This window comes from Taudactylus pleione, unplaced genomic scaffold, assembly GCF_031769625.1.
Source record: "Taudactylus pleione unplaced genomic scaffold, aTauple2 ptg000041l, whole genome shotgun sequence".
Taxonomy (NCBI): Eukaryota; Metazoa; Chordata; class Amphibia; order Anura; family Myobatrachidae; genus Taudactylus; species Taudactylus pleione.
The window spans coordinates 45,063,460-45,078,747 of NW_028284443.1; positions in this window are offsets into that span (position 1 = coordinate 45,063,460).

A 15,288-nucleotide genomic window follows, 5' to 3' on the forward strand; every position below is an offset into this window, starting at 1 on the left:
AACTGGAGAATTGCATATTTTCTCCTAGGGAGAGACATCTATGGGGGAGAAAACTTACAGTTCAATATTTTTATGCTTTATCAAAATCTAATGCTGGGTACACACTTGCAGATATATTGGCTGATCAATTGATTGGCCAATATATTTTATATTGTGTGTGCGTTGGCAAGTGTGTACCAGTGATATGTCTGTGAGTAATGTCATTCACAGACATCTTGCGTCGGCTGTGCTGCACAGCCAATGGCATGCTATGTGTGTCATGCTATGTGTATGGCCAGATGCCACCCCAGGCCAGCGGGACCTGCAGCCAGATGTCAGATGGTGGCATACTTGCCAACTCGCCCTGATTGTCAGGGATCTCCTTCAAGGTTTTAGATCTGGATTTGGTTTTACAAAACAACCCTTGCATGTTTTGAATTTTGGATCTGTATTTTTTTTTTTAAATCATAAAAACACCTGAAATCACATAATTTGTGCCTGGTTTTGCTCCTACAGTATTATTACCCTCAATAACATTTATTTATAGTCATTTTCAGTCAATTTTGACCACCTCACAGCTTACAATATTGATTTCATCCAGTTTAGGCCAAAAGGGTGCATCGAGCCAGCTGGCTGACTAAGCTAAGTGACAGCAGTGGGCAGCACTAACATGTGGCAGTTCAGCTTCCAACATAGCACTGCAGTGGTAGGCAGGATGGCAGTTTAATAACTATATGACCCCATAGCAAGTTTAAAAACCAAGAATGTTTTCATTACTAAAGAACTGGGTCAGAGGCCCAAAGGAGTTGGAATATGTTTATGGACTGAAGACAGGGAAAGGACGGAAGGATTGATTAGTTTTTAATTTATTTATTATTTTAATGTTTTGATTCTTAAGAAAATTTATGAGGGAAGATCAATGTAGCATCAAGTTCTTTAGTTCCTAAAAGACATCTTTGATCTGTAGGAGGTTTTTTTTATACATCTAATAGAAATGCGGTGGCCTTACTTGTGGAGGTGCTGCTAAATAGTACACACTGTAATAAGACATTTACCTTGTGCTCAGGGAGGTTGTTAGAGATAATGGGACCAAGACTTGCTGTATACATCAGATGAAAGCAGCCTGTAGCTCTCCAGCTGAACTACAACTCCCAACATCCGTGCTGTTTGCCAGCCAGGCCTACTGGAAGTTGTTTGTCAACAACAGGTGGCATGCCTCAGGTTACCTCAGCATACTTTACGCACTGTATATAAGATGTAAATATGTATGTACTGTGACCAATATACACAACTAATTTTTGTATTCAACGTATTTGTACTTTATTGCACACATCATGGCAGGAAGATGCTCTGTGCTGCTGTTCATATTTCTGGTCTCTCTCATGACACCCACTATCTACAATTTACATTATCCAGTTATTCTGCTTAGAGTCACCTACATACAAATAAGGTAGGCATGTTTTTGACCTGAACTGTTATTTATCACATCCTATCAATTCACCAGGGTCCTGGAGCAACCGGTTGGGGTTGGGGGCAAAGAAAAAACTGGGTAAATTTGAAAATCTACCATGTTTTGTCCACCGAATCAACTTGGTGGTTCATAAGTTTTTTTAAAACTGAAAGGGGCATATAGGGGATGCTTTCTGTGGCCATAAAAAATTCTGGACATTTTTGGCATTCAGCAACTGCATGTAGAAGATTTTAGCAGTTGTGGCAGTTTAATTTCCAACATGGCAATCAGGAAACAAATGTTTTTATTATTTAAGAGGCCTCAGGGAGTTGGAGTATTTATGTAGTTGAAGGCAGGGAAAGGAAGGTTTGATTAGTAGTAAATGTAATTAAATTTTTTGATTCTGAAGCAAATTTATGAGGGAGGAGGGGAGACATTTACAAAAAAATATATATATATATATTAAAATCATTCACATCAGTCCTTGCCCCAGAAGAATCCTTGAGTGCTACGCCTGCTGATGCTGGGAGTGGATCTTCATCCCAGAAAGCTAACAGGAAGACTACTAGCAGCAAAAATGACTGTTAAACAATCTTTTGCAAGGGGGAGCAAGTATGACAGCAGTCACCAAGTTGCACAGCGGATCACTGACGCCATAACATCTATGCTGGTATTAGATGTGTTTCCAATATCTGCCAATAATGCAGTGAGTTTTAGACAGTTAATTGAGGTCCTGTGTCCCTGCTACCAAATCCCATCTAGATTCCACTTCACTAGAGAAGCAATTCCCAGCATGTACAGGGATGTTAAAAATATCTAAATTAGTGTCCTCCAAAATGCCGTTGTACCCACTGTCCACTTAACCTCAGATAACAGAGCAAACGCAAGATTACATTGCTGTAACAGCCCGCTGGGTGGGTGTATTGCCTTCAGTGGCACCAAAAGCAGCAACAGCATTTAAGAAACGGCAGCTCATTCAGAGGCAAGCTACTCTGTGTATCACCGGTTTCACTAAGAGGTATACCATTAACAACTTTTTAGAAAAACTCAGGGAAGTCATTGCAAAATGGCTTACCCCACTTACACCCTCCTCAGGAATTTTTACCACTGACAACGCCACCAATATTGTAACAGCATTATAGCTGGGTGAATTCCAACACGTCCTAAGGTTTTCTCACGCAATTAACTTGGTGTCTAGACATTTTCACCATTCAGCAAGCGCATGTAAAAGATTGCAGCACCTGCAAGAAATGTTGAATTTGCCCTGCCACCAGCTGAAGCAAGAGGTAGTTACAAGGTGGAACTCCATGCTTCAGCGGATGGAGCAGTAGCAAAAAACCATCCAAAGCTACACAGTGAACTATGACATAGGATGAGGAGGGGGGATTGCACCTTACTCAAGCTCACTGGAAAATACTTTCCATGTTTCACAAAGTGCTAAAACCCTTTGAAGTAGTCACCTGTGAAGTGAGTTTAGATACTGCCTGCTTGAGTCAGGTAATTCCCTAATTAGACTGTTGGAAAAGCAACTTCAGAAACTGAAGGAGGAGCTGAAACGAAGCGATTCTGCAGCTAACTTTCCCTTTGGTGTTTTTTTATTTTACCAATGTAAAAGATAGCTTCTTTGATTTTAGATGCCCTGACCTAAGCCCTGTATGCCCTTGGGCATCAGCTTTAATAGTTGATGTGACGGCCTAGTATCGTCATGTCTGGTGGCATTGGCGCAGCTCCAGCACTAGTGGAATCTGCTCTCCTCTCAACTGATCATTCTCCACATCAACAAACATGAACGAATTGGGGTACAGCGCACATGTCAATTTGTACCAATTTTAAATATTACACTGCGGTATCAAACACTTACAGTTTCACAAGACGTGTTGAATATTACACTGCTGTTCAACCTGCAGTGTCACAACATTTTTATGAATACACTGCACAACCACTTGCAGTGTCACAATATTTTTTAAGAATAAGAAAAGAATACCACACTTCGCTATGACTTATAGTGTCACAATACCTGGATGATATACTGCAGTCTGGCCGGCAATGTCACCAAACAATAATAGCATAGCTAGCACACACACAAAAAAAAATATTAAAAAAATATATATTTTTTGGAATGATAATTTTATTTAACTTTTATTTATTTTACACTGGGGAAGAGCACCCTTGGATAACACAGCACCCCTTTATGTACTGCAGCCCTAGCCCCTTGATGGACATGACAACACAGCAGCACCCCTTTATGTACTGCAGCCCCCCTTTATGTTCTGCAGCCCCAGCCCCTTTATGGACAGCACAGCAGCACCCATTTATGTACTGCAGCCCCAGCCCCTTGATGGTATGGCAGCCCCAGCCCCTTGATGTACAGGACAAAACAGCAGCACCCCTTTATGTACTGCAGCCCCATTATGGACAACACAGCAACCCCCCTTTATGTACTGCAGCCCCAACCCCTTTATGGACAACACAGCAACACCCCTTTATCTACTGCAGCCTCAGCCCCTTGATCAACAGGACAACTCAGCAGCCCTTTATGTACTGCAGCCCCAGCCCCTTGATGTACTGCAGCCCCAGCCCCTTGATTGACAGGACAACAGTGACAGCAGCTCCAGCCCGACCACACTGCACCCTTGAGAAGTTGAGAACATGTGCACAGACAGAGCAGCACAGAGCACATCTGATCTGTACACTCTTCACAGCCGGAGTGAAAATGGCACCTATCACCGGGACCTTTATAGAATCCAAAACCTGCGAGAATCCGACATCGGGATGATGACATTTTGCCTAGTTTTGGATTCAGAGTTAGGCGGGAAATCCGAGCCGGACTCTGATCCTTCTCAGAGAACCGGACCCGCTTATCTCTAGTTATAAGGCACAATGATCCCTATTTTCATATAAGGTTTCTCAATGAAACTTATATGGAACAACAAATTGATCTTACTAACTACTTTGGGGCTAATTTACATTTGTATGTAAGTCAATTTTATGGCACGCCTCTCAGATGTACACGTCCACTTCACCACCCCACTCATAGGTGTTGCTTTTACAATATCCCTGAAATGCTTTTTCAAAAGTAGGCAAGTATGGATGATGGTTGTTCAGGGTGTATGAACAACCATCATCTGCAAATATATATGCAGATCAGTCGAATATATCTAAACATGTCTCCAAATTAAAATGTAGCCTGTCTGTTGCGGTGCTGTTTTTCAGTTGAACTCCATGTTTTGTGACTTACTGCTTTAGTGCTGTTGCTAGTTTTAATTTTTATTTTGGAGGGCAAACCTATTTTTTTAAATTCTTCTTTTATATATTTATGAGCCAAAACATTATGGCCACCTGCCTAATATGATGTTGCGCACCTGTGTGCTACCAATAAACTCTGATCCATCGAGACATGGACAGGTCATTATCAACAAACCTTTCATTCCTGTAAGTTGTGAGGTGGAGCCACCACAAATCAGACTAGCTGTTCCAATACATATCACAGATACTTGATTAGATTGAGATCAGGTGAATTTGGAGCCCACAACATCACCTTGAAGTCTTTGTCATGTTCCTTAAACCATTCTCGAAAAGACCATGCAGTGTGGCAGGACGCATTATCCTGCTGACAGATACCACTTCCATTGGAGAATACCATTGCCATTAAAGTATGTCCCTTGTCCGCAACAATGTTTAGGGACATGGTATGCATCAAATGAACATTCACATTAATAAACGGAACAAGGGGTGCCTATCAGAATATTGTCCAAAGCATCAGACTCCCTCAACATTATTGTTTTGTTCCCACAATGAATCACTGTGCTATCTATTCCCTAGGTAAAACACACACATGTCCCCAACCATCCCCATGATAAAACAGAAAACAGGATTTATTGGAGCAGACAACCTTCTACCATTGAACCAAAGTGCAGTTCAGACGCTCGTGTGCCCATTGTATATGTTTTTTATGGTGGACACGGGTAAGCATGGACACTCTGAGTGGCTTGTGGCTACATAGCTCTACAGGCAACAGGTTTAAATGCATTGTGTGCCCATTGTATATGCTTTTGATGGTGGACACAGGTAAGCATGGACACTCTGAGTGGCTTGTGGCTACATAGCTCTACAGGCAACTGGTTTAAATGCATTGTGTGCCATGACATATTACTCCCATCACTTCATAAACATTTTCTGCAATTTGTGCTACAGTAGCCCTTTTGTTGGTTCCTACGATACAGGGTAGCCTTCTTTGACCTCTCAAAATTGATGATTTTTGGCCACCCAATAACCTGTCCGCAGTTCATTTTGTTTCCCTCCTTGGACCACTGTTGGCAGGTACTCATCACGGGTGACCTTGAGCACCCCACAAGCCTTGCCATTTTGAAATTGTCCGGCCATAACAAATTGGCCCTTTTAAAAGTTATTTAGGTGTTTACATCTGCCCATATTGTCAACATTCAACAAGTGAACCACGGTTGACAGTCTAATAAATCCCTGTCCTTAACATGCGCCGTTGTTATGAAATAGTCAACATCATTCACTTAATATGGGAGTGGTCATAATGTTTTAGCTCTTGGGTATCTAATGATATAACTACACAATTTGACATTACAAAAGCTGCTATATATAAGGTTGTGAGTAATAAGGAGACCCATGGCTTCTTTTGAAAGAGATACTGTTTAAAAAACAAGTTTACTCGCATACAGTAGACTTTGCGATAAAAGCTGTTATTCCTGATAAAGCCACAAACCCACAAAAATTGCTCTGGTGATTAAGGTGCAACCATCATCCAGTCATACAGGGGTTCAGTAAAATATATTTGTGATTTATTATTTTTGCTGTTACTTAATTTTCAAGAAGGGGCAAATCAAAGTCATAAACAATAACGCAGTATTTTTATGCTAATTGAAAACTGTTTCAGTGATTTTGGCAGAGATTAGGATAAATTGATCATCATAATGTGCTTTATCTGTCTGCAGCTATTTTTAAATGATCAAGCACTATATTAATCCTTTGATACTTGGTAAAAAATAATCTCTCTACCTATGGGATTTGTGTCATTCAAATGTATAAATGTGCATTGATGTAAACCGTCTAAACATAAACATCAAGGTAATTAGCTTATTTACTTTACTCTGTAGTGGCATTGATCAATATTATATGAACTATTTATGCACTGTACATACAGAAAAGCAGTTTTGATCAGATTTAAAATTAGATTTTAGGGTAAGCATATAAATCGATACTGTACAAGAGAACTTCTGTTAAAATGGATATTGTGCGGCCAGTGTATTAGCTACATCTATCTTTGGCATGAAAAACAAGTAAATAGATAAATGGACAAATCAAAAAATATACAGTAAGTGACTCAGGAAATGGCAGCGGGCATCAGGTGCACTAACACAAATATATAAAGAACTGTAACACAGCTGAAGTTTTAAAGCATGGCAGTGTCTCAGATGTATCAAGAATTGGCCTCCACCCAGAAAACATCCAGCAAACAGTGAGCCTGTGGTTAGAACAGATCAGTGATAAAAGAGCTTATAAAGACTGACATGACTTATGCAGAGTAACAAACAGCCTATAGTCAATGAACGAACAACTACTTTAAGTACAATAGTGGTGGCAATAAAAAAATGTCACTAAAAATTGTGATTCTTTATGTATTAGTGGGCCTGATTTATCAACGAGTTTTATTACTCATAACACTGGGGAACAAAAATGTATTTATTTTTTCTTGCCATGGATTTAAGATCGGTTTGAGAGTACTCGCAGGTCCTATTTTCACATTAGATCTTCGCTATAGCTGAATTGGCTCCAGATTTCAAATTAATGAAAAATTATAAAATTCAATTATTTTCTCCATTTGAAGTACCTTACTAGTCTAGCCCGCTTTACTTAACAGAATCGACTTAGTTGTTTTTTTTTTTAACAACTACCCTCTTTCAACAATAACAAGAATTTGTTTTATTTGTGATAACGTAGCTGGTGGTCAAATTTGAGAAACATACATTCAAATCTCCTCACTAATGCTGGGAGGAGGCGTGGTAGTGCACTGCTGAGCCTGCTGGGACATCCTCAGACCACAGCCACGCCTCCTCCCAGCATACAGAGAGGAGCAACACATAACACATTCATATCTCCTCACTAATGCTGGGAGGAGGCGTGGCAGTGCACTGCTGAGCTTGCTGGGACATCCTCAGACCACAGCCACGCCTCCTCCCAGCATACAGAGAGGAGCAACACATAACACATTCATATCTCCTTACTAACGCTGGGAGGAGGCGTGGCAGTGCACTGCTGATCCTGCTGGGACATCCTCAGACCACAGCCACGCCTTCTCCCAGCATACAGAGAGGAGCAATGGAGAGGACCGAGTGACGCAGTTAGCACACCTCTTGTTCCTTTGTTCTGCTCTCCCTCTTTCCCACCACAACCAATTTCCCGCCGTTTGGGCTTGTTTTGTTCAGTACGTCCTCGGCTTTTGTTGGGAGTTAGCAATGAATGTGTGAAACAAAACTTTTTCACAGTAAAAATGAGTTCATCTCGGAGACGGTGTACTAACAACCCTGATGTTTTGTGTTATATTTTTGGCAAATATAGTGTTGCAAAAGAAAGAAAAAATATAACTGTATTCATAATACAAGCGTATCAGGCTTATTTTGGATGTCACATAAGCCAGCAAGACAAGATTTGGGTGCCTCACAAAGCTTGTAATACCTGCGTGGAATCACTCCGCAATTGGACTTAAGGTGATCGAAAAGGACTTAATTTAGGCATGCCTATGGTGTGAGCCAAAAGATCACTTTAGTGACTGCTATTATTTTTGTGCTGTAAATGTGAAGAGTATGAATTGATTTAAGAAACGCAAATGAGAATACCCAAGTATGAATTCTGCAAAACAACTGATACCACATAGTGAAGATTTACCTTTACCATCCTTCAGTTCCTTGTGCGAAGTTGAATGTGATGATGTGGAAATGTTAATTTCATCCAGTGCAAGTGACAACACAGATGAAAGTGAGTTTTAAGAAAGTTCCTCTACTCCAAACAAATTTTCTCAAAAGGAACTAAACAATTTAATTTGTGAATTGAATTTATTGAAAAAAGGAGCTGAGCTTTTAGCATCCAAACTTCAAGAAAAGCACTTTCTTGAGCCGGATGTTACTATAACATCGTATCAAAATAGAGAGAGAGCCATACTGCCGTTCTTTAGCCAAGATAACAATCTTGTGTATTGCAACAATATTCCAGAAGTTCTCCAGATGATGGGCTTACCAGAATATCGAGCAGAAGACTGGCAGCTCTTTTGGAAAAGTTCTAAAAGGAGCTTAAAATGTGTATTACTGTACAATGGGAATAAATTTGCGTTGATTCCTATCGGTCATTCAACAAAACTTAAAGAACAGTATGAAAATATCAAGTTAGTCTTAGAAAAAATTGCTTATCATCAGTGGTCTGTTTGTGTCGATTTAAAAATGGTAAACTTTCTTCTTGGGCAGCAAATTGGATATTCTAAGTATCCTTGTCACATATGCTTATGGGATAGTTGTGCAAAACAAAAGCACTGGCAGCAAACTGTATGGCCTCCAAGAGAAGTTATAACTGTAGGAGAAGCCAACATCATTCATGAACCCTTAATTGACAGGAAAAAAATCATACTGCCGCCTCTCCATATCAAACTGGGTTTAATGAAACAATTTGTAAAAGCATTGGACAAGTTAGGTGATTGTTTCACATATATTTGTCGAACATTTCCACCTCATAGTATTGAAAAATTAAAGGCAGGAATTTTAGATGGCCCACAGATATGGAAACTGGTGAAGGATCCAAATTTTACCACATCTATGACTGAAACCGAATCTGAAGCATGGCTGAGTTATGTGTCTGTCATTCAAAATGTTTTAGGCAATTACAAGGCAGACAACTATCATGAATTAGTCCACAACATGCTAAAATGTTTCGAGAAAGTAGGTGCCAACATGAGTATTAAAGTACATTTTTTGTACAGCCATTTAGATCACTTCCCCTCCAATGTAGGAGATTTAAGCGAAGAACAGGGTGAACAGTTCCGCCAGGATATTCAGGTAATGGAAGAAAGATATCAAGGAAGGTGGGATCGTTACATGATGGCCGATTACTGTTGGAGTCTGCAGAGGGACTGCCCGCAACAAGAATACAAAATAAAATCCTACAAAAAAAATGTTCTCATAGCTTCCTAACACTTTTGTATGTAATTATCTTGTCTTTTTATAACATTTTATGAATCAAATTTAATCAGAATAAAAAAAATATATTTTTAAATATTTTTAACATTGTTAAATGCAATTTTTCATAAATATTAAACACATATACATATCTCAAAAACTAGAGCCAATTGAAAAATAAGCAAGGCATATTCATGATCAGGAGCACAAAATTAATCGGAATCGACTCTTAATTCCCTGGCAACAGATTGACTGTTCCCCAGTGTAATGGGTGATAAAACTCATTATAAATGATAATGGTGCTGGGTCCAGCCAATCAGTTCCCAAATGTCATCTGTTTGAAAAATGACAGTTGAGTGCTGATTGGCTGGAGCACCATTTATCATACCCAACAAGTTTTATCACTCGTTGTGAGTGATAAAACTTGTTGATAAATAAGGCCCTTTTCTTCTAAACTCTGATTGTCCTCTGTCCCATTCTTCTGTTTGCTTCCATTTTCCATATTTATCCAAATTAAAACCTTGGTCCATGTCCCTTTTTTATTGGCTAATCTCTCAAACCTCGCCTTAAACGCATATACCCTATATACTCTTGGAAGACACACCAAGAGGTACATTTACAAATCTTTGGTTTTGGTGTCAATTCAAAATCAATGGGCAATGATGGAGGTTTAATGTCTAAAGTAGCAGTATTTATTAAACATTGGTTTTGACTGCCATTTGACATCCGCTGTTCATGCCCACCGGTTCTGAAGCTCCTACCCTGCTAAAAACTTGATGACAAACCGACAATAATTTGCAGTGGGTTTGAAGCACTGCAATGATTAATAGGATCTGTACAGGCTTTGATTTAAAAAACTGTTAAAACGTGAAAATAAAAGAACAAAGTATGCACACCCTACTCCAATAGATAGATACCTTACTAGCTTACAGTCTAAGGGCCAAATTCAATTAGCCCTGTTAATTTATTGGGGGTGATAAAGAGTGGCATGGACCTATGCGTTAACAGGTTCGTGGCACATGAAAACAGCCTATTTAACAGGGATTTCTTTTCAAGCCTCAGGCTTGAAGAAAAACCCTGTTGAGTACAGCCTGTGGACTGTCTTCGGGGCTAATTGAATTTCCCCGGGGAGTAGTTTACAGTGGCTAATTGAATTTCCCCCTATATGTTCAACCAAACAAACGCATACACATTTTGGTCAATTTCATCAAACATCAGTAAATGTTCCAGTATAAGTGGTGTGACAATCGTTGACCCATCATGCAGTTGTGTTTGATTGGAACTGTTACCTGGCAAGAACTTGATTATTTATTTCAGCTAAAGGTTGTTTCTCCTAAAAGGAAAGTTTAAATGTTCAAATGTGTCAAGCAAAAGTAAAGTAAACCTGCACCAACAAGAACACATCCGCTACTGGTTAACCAGAATACTTACATAAATCTCAAAGCATGACAAATGCAAATTGTTCCAGTAAAACATGTAAAATATGGACATATAAAAGTGTTCCTGCTGATAGACATTTGTTTGCTTTGTAGTTTGTACATCTATAGAGTTTCAATACCATCAGCACAATGTGCTTATCATAATGTACATAACTATTCTTGCTCTCTCTGTCAGAATATGCTGTATCACTCATGGGAACAGAATGTAATCTATTCACTATGTGTCGCAGTTCACCGTTGCTGTGAGATATTTGTAGGCTTTCTACTCGTCATTGGCTGGATAAACTCAATTGACACACTGTAACCAGGCCAGATATTTTAGTTCACAACAGGAATGGATTAGAGAAGACACAGTGGGAATTAGAATTACAGTATCATGTAGACTTCAAGAGGAGAATGTGTTGATATGAGCATGTACCACGTCTATCAGTCTATCACAGCTGGACAAAGAGAACATTTTACACTTGTTGCACAACTTACTAATATGATGCTTTATGAAGCAACAACAACCTTATAATAATACTCTAGATCAGAGGTTCTCAAACTCGGTCCTCAGGACCCCACACAGGTCACATTTTCCAGATCACCCAGCAGATGCACTGGTGTATTCATTACTCACTGACACATTTTAAAAGATCCACAGGTGGAGCTAATTATTTCACTTATGATTCTGTTAGGAGACCTGGAAAACATGCACTGTTTGAGGTCCTGAGGACCGAGTTTGAGAACCTGTGCTCTAGATGGCATAAAAACACAATACTGTAAGAAGTCTGTTATGGATCATTCAAACTACCCATCTTTGCAAAATGATTCGTTCAAGTTTTTTTTGTGCAACTAATATTTTGAATGACTAAACACTTACAGCTCATAGCAAATTTTAGATAGAAATACCATGGGTCTTATTCAGAGTTAAAGGCCGATTCCGACGCATCGGAACGTCAAATCGATCAAATCGTCAAGTGCGTGCTCCCACGGCATCGTTCTTTGCATCTTCAGATCTTTGTACACGCTGGAAGTTCTGTCAATCTTGTTAACGATTCCCCTCAGATCGTGCAGTGTGTACGCACTACCGTACGACGAACGATGTGTCGTTCCGACCTGGCCGATACGGACGTCACTTGACTGGCACTCCCTGGGTGCTCCCCTCCTCCATTTTGTGTCTGGATCGTCGGTGCAAAGGTAAGCAGCATCGTCGGTGCAAAAGCAACGCAAACAAGCACCACTGCTGAACAATTTCTGCAAAAAAACAAAAAGGTGCTCCAAAGCCCGCCCGACCAATTTGATATCCTAGCCTCACATTTGGGCAGTACTATGCATCAAATGGTACTGGATCAACAGCTCCAATTTGAGAGGCTGACCTATGGTCACTCATGAGAAAAGTGGCCAACTAACACTACGTACATTTATAAGTGAGCCTCAGCAACACCAAATTGCCCCTCCCAGTAGAATTATGGCTCCCACCCCATCAAACCCTACCCCCCCCCCCCCACCTATCCATCCACATCTTCCACTGGCATCTATATGGTCGTAATGAAAGCATAGGAGAACCCTCCTCAGTTTTATAATTTATAAAAATTGTGATATAATTATGTAACCCAATTATTAACATGTTTTATCATTCCCAATAGCTACTCTGTGATATATGGCGCTTCTGCGGCTGATTTTACTAGGTCAATAAACACATGCCATAAGGGCAAATTGATGGTGCTGCAATTTGCGCTTACGGCACGTTTATTGGGAATCGGTATGTAATACCGACGCCGAAAGGCCAAAGCATGAAGATCTCGACTGGGGCAGGTAAGTACCCTAACCCTCCCTTAGTGGTACCTAACCCTAAAACTCCCGGGGTGGTGCCTAACCCTAAGACACCCCCCCGGTGGTGCCTAACACTAATCCCCCTCCCCCTAGCCTAACTCGAACCCCCGGGGGGGTGCCTAACCCTGTCCAACCCGGGGGTGCCTAAACCTAACCTTCAGCCCCAGCGGCTACATGCTACGATTCCCTGCTTAGCTTCAGTCGGGATTTAGACTCCTATCTTTAGTACCAGGTCGGGTTTCCAGCGTCGTGAATCCGGCAGCCGGCAGTCCGGTCCTCGGTAATTGAACTGCAAACCGTTTATTCACCTATTCAAATCAGCACCATATATCATAGAGAACCAAAGTTATTGGGAATGATAAAACTTGTTGATAATTTTAGTTATAATGTTATTCACATACAAATATATGCACATACTGTTTATTTTTGAATGTGCAAATTAGGCCCATATTTTAAAAGGGCCATATTTTGTTGTCTATATATTGTTATTCATATAACAAAACTTTATATTGTATATGCATTTACATAATTTTCCATAAAATGTGCAAATGTTTAAATTTTTATATATATGTTGGGTGGCATTTTGTATGTTTATAAAAGAAGAAAAAAATGCAGCCGCTTTCAGGGTGCTTACTTTGTACTTTTCTAATAAAATAAAATAAAAAAATCTTGCACAAGAAATAAAGTGTGTTGTCTTTCTTACCTTAAAGTACTGCTGCTTCAAGATAGTAATGATAGCTTTGGAAGATGAGGGAGCCAAACTTCAGGTCAGCTAGGGATCTTCCTGTAGCCAGGTACCTCAGAGTAGCAATCAGCTTCTCCTCAGCAGGGATGGCCCTCCGCAACTTGGTATTCTGCCTCCGTATGTTGGGAGTCACCAGACATAGCAACTCCTGGGAGGTGGCGTCATCCATGTGCAGGAAGTTGTGGTAATCATCCGGATTGTTCTCCTAAATCTCCATAAGCAGTGGCATGTGAGAGAGAGACTCCCTCTGCAGCAGTCACTCCTTTGTCCAGCATGATCTCAGCCTTCTCCTATTCTGGGCCGTCTCCCTATAACAGGGATGGGGAACCTTTTTTCTGCCGAGGGCCAATTTGATCTATATAACATTATTTGCGGGCCGGATGCAGGCCACGCCCCCTCCGTGTAACATCACATGGGGGCAGGGCAACAATTGCCAGTAATTACAGCAATGTCCGGAGCATCCTGAGGTTACTCTGGGGAGCTCTAATGGCAGTGGTGTGACCATCTGAAGCTTCCTAAGGATGCTCCAGGCTGCACTGCTGCATAGATTCTGGCTGCAGGGTGCCATTCTAGGCACCCTGCTAGCCAGATGAGGCTAGCAGAAAAAAGCTCAGAGGGCCAGACCAAACTATTTCGGGGGCCTTATATGGCCCCAGGGCCTGAAGTTGCCCATCCCTGCCCTATAAGCTAACACCACAGCAGCAGTATATGATGCCCTCACTCGATAGCGAAAGTATCCATCACAAGAGAATGTAGAATAGACACGCTTTCTTAAGCCAGGCAAAACAAAGCAGAGCAGTAAAGCAATGTACAGTGTTCATCAGGTATACACCAAGCCTCACTAGTCACAGAGCAGAACTGCACAGAGCTAAAATGGCGTCTGCTTTATATACCCTGTAGATAGTACAGCCCATTATTTACATTTGGCTGAAATCTTTAAGGTGGTTGTCAGGTGTTTAATGATCCAATGATTTGTTAGTCGTTAACGACGCGCAATATATTGTTTGGTCGTTTGTTCGATTGCACAGTGTATGCACTAGATTGTTTGCCCGGGAGTTCAGGAGAAAGCGTTGAAAACATTGCATCATTTGCAAGTTATCTAGTATATACCTAGCTTCAGGAGTAATGCTGGGTACACACGGAACGATCTGTACCACCAACGACTTGAAAGACATCTTTGAAAGATCTCTTTCAAATGGTGCATACACACGGTCAGATTTGATGAACGATGAACGATTGAACGATTTCATCAACGATGAATGATTGAACGATTTCTGACAGAATTAAAATTAATGAAATCGTCAAAATCTGACTGCAAACACAGTCAATGTCAGAGATCGTTATCTGACATGCAGGAACGCGCATCGTTCGTCAATGCATGCCCTACATGTCAAAGATAGGAACGAATGAACGATTTCTACAATCGTTATCGTTCATATCTGATAAGAAATCTGACCATGTGTATGCACCAAAAGAGATCTTTCAAAGATATCTTTCAGTGAAGTCATCCTGCCACATCTCTGAACATGCAAAGTTGACTATATCGTCCAGATTGGCTTGCATGTACGGACGACCATAGATATCGTTATCATTCATGCGGGAACGTGCATCGTTGGTCGTTCACTGCATAAATATAAACGATATGAACGATATATTGTTGAACGATAT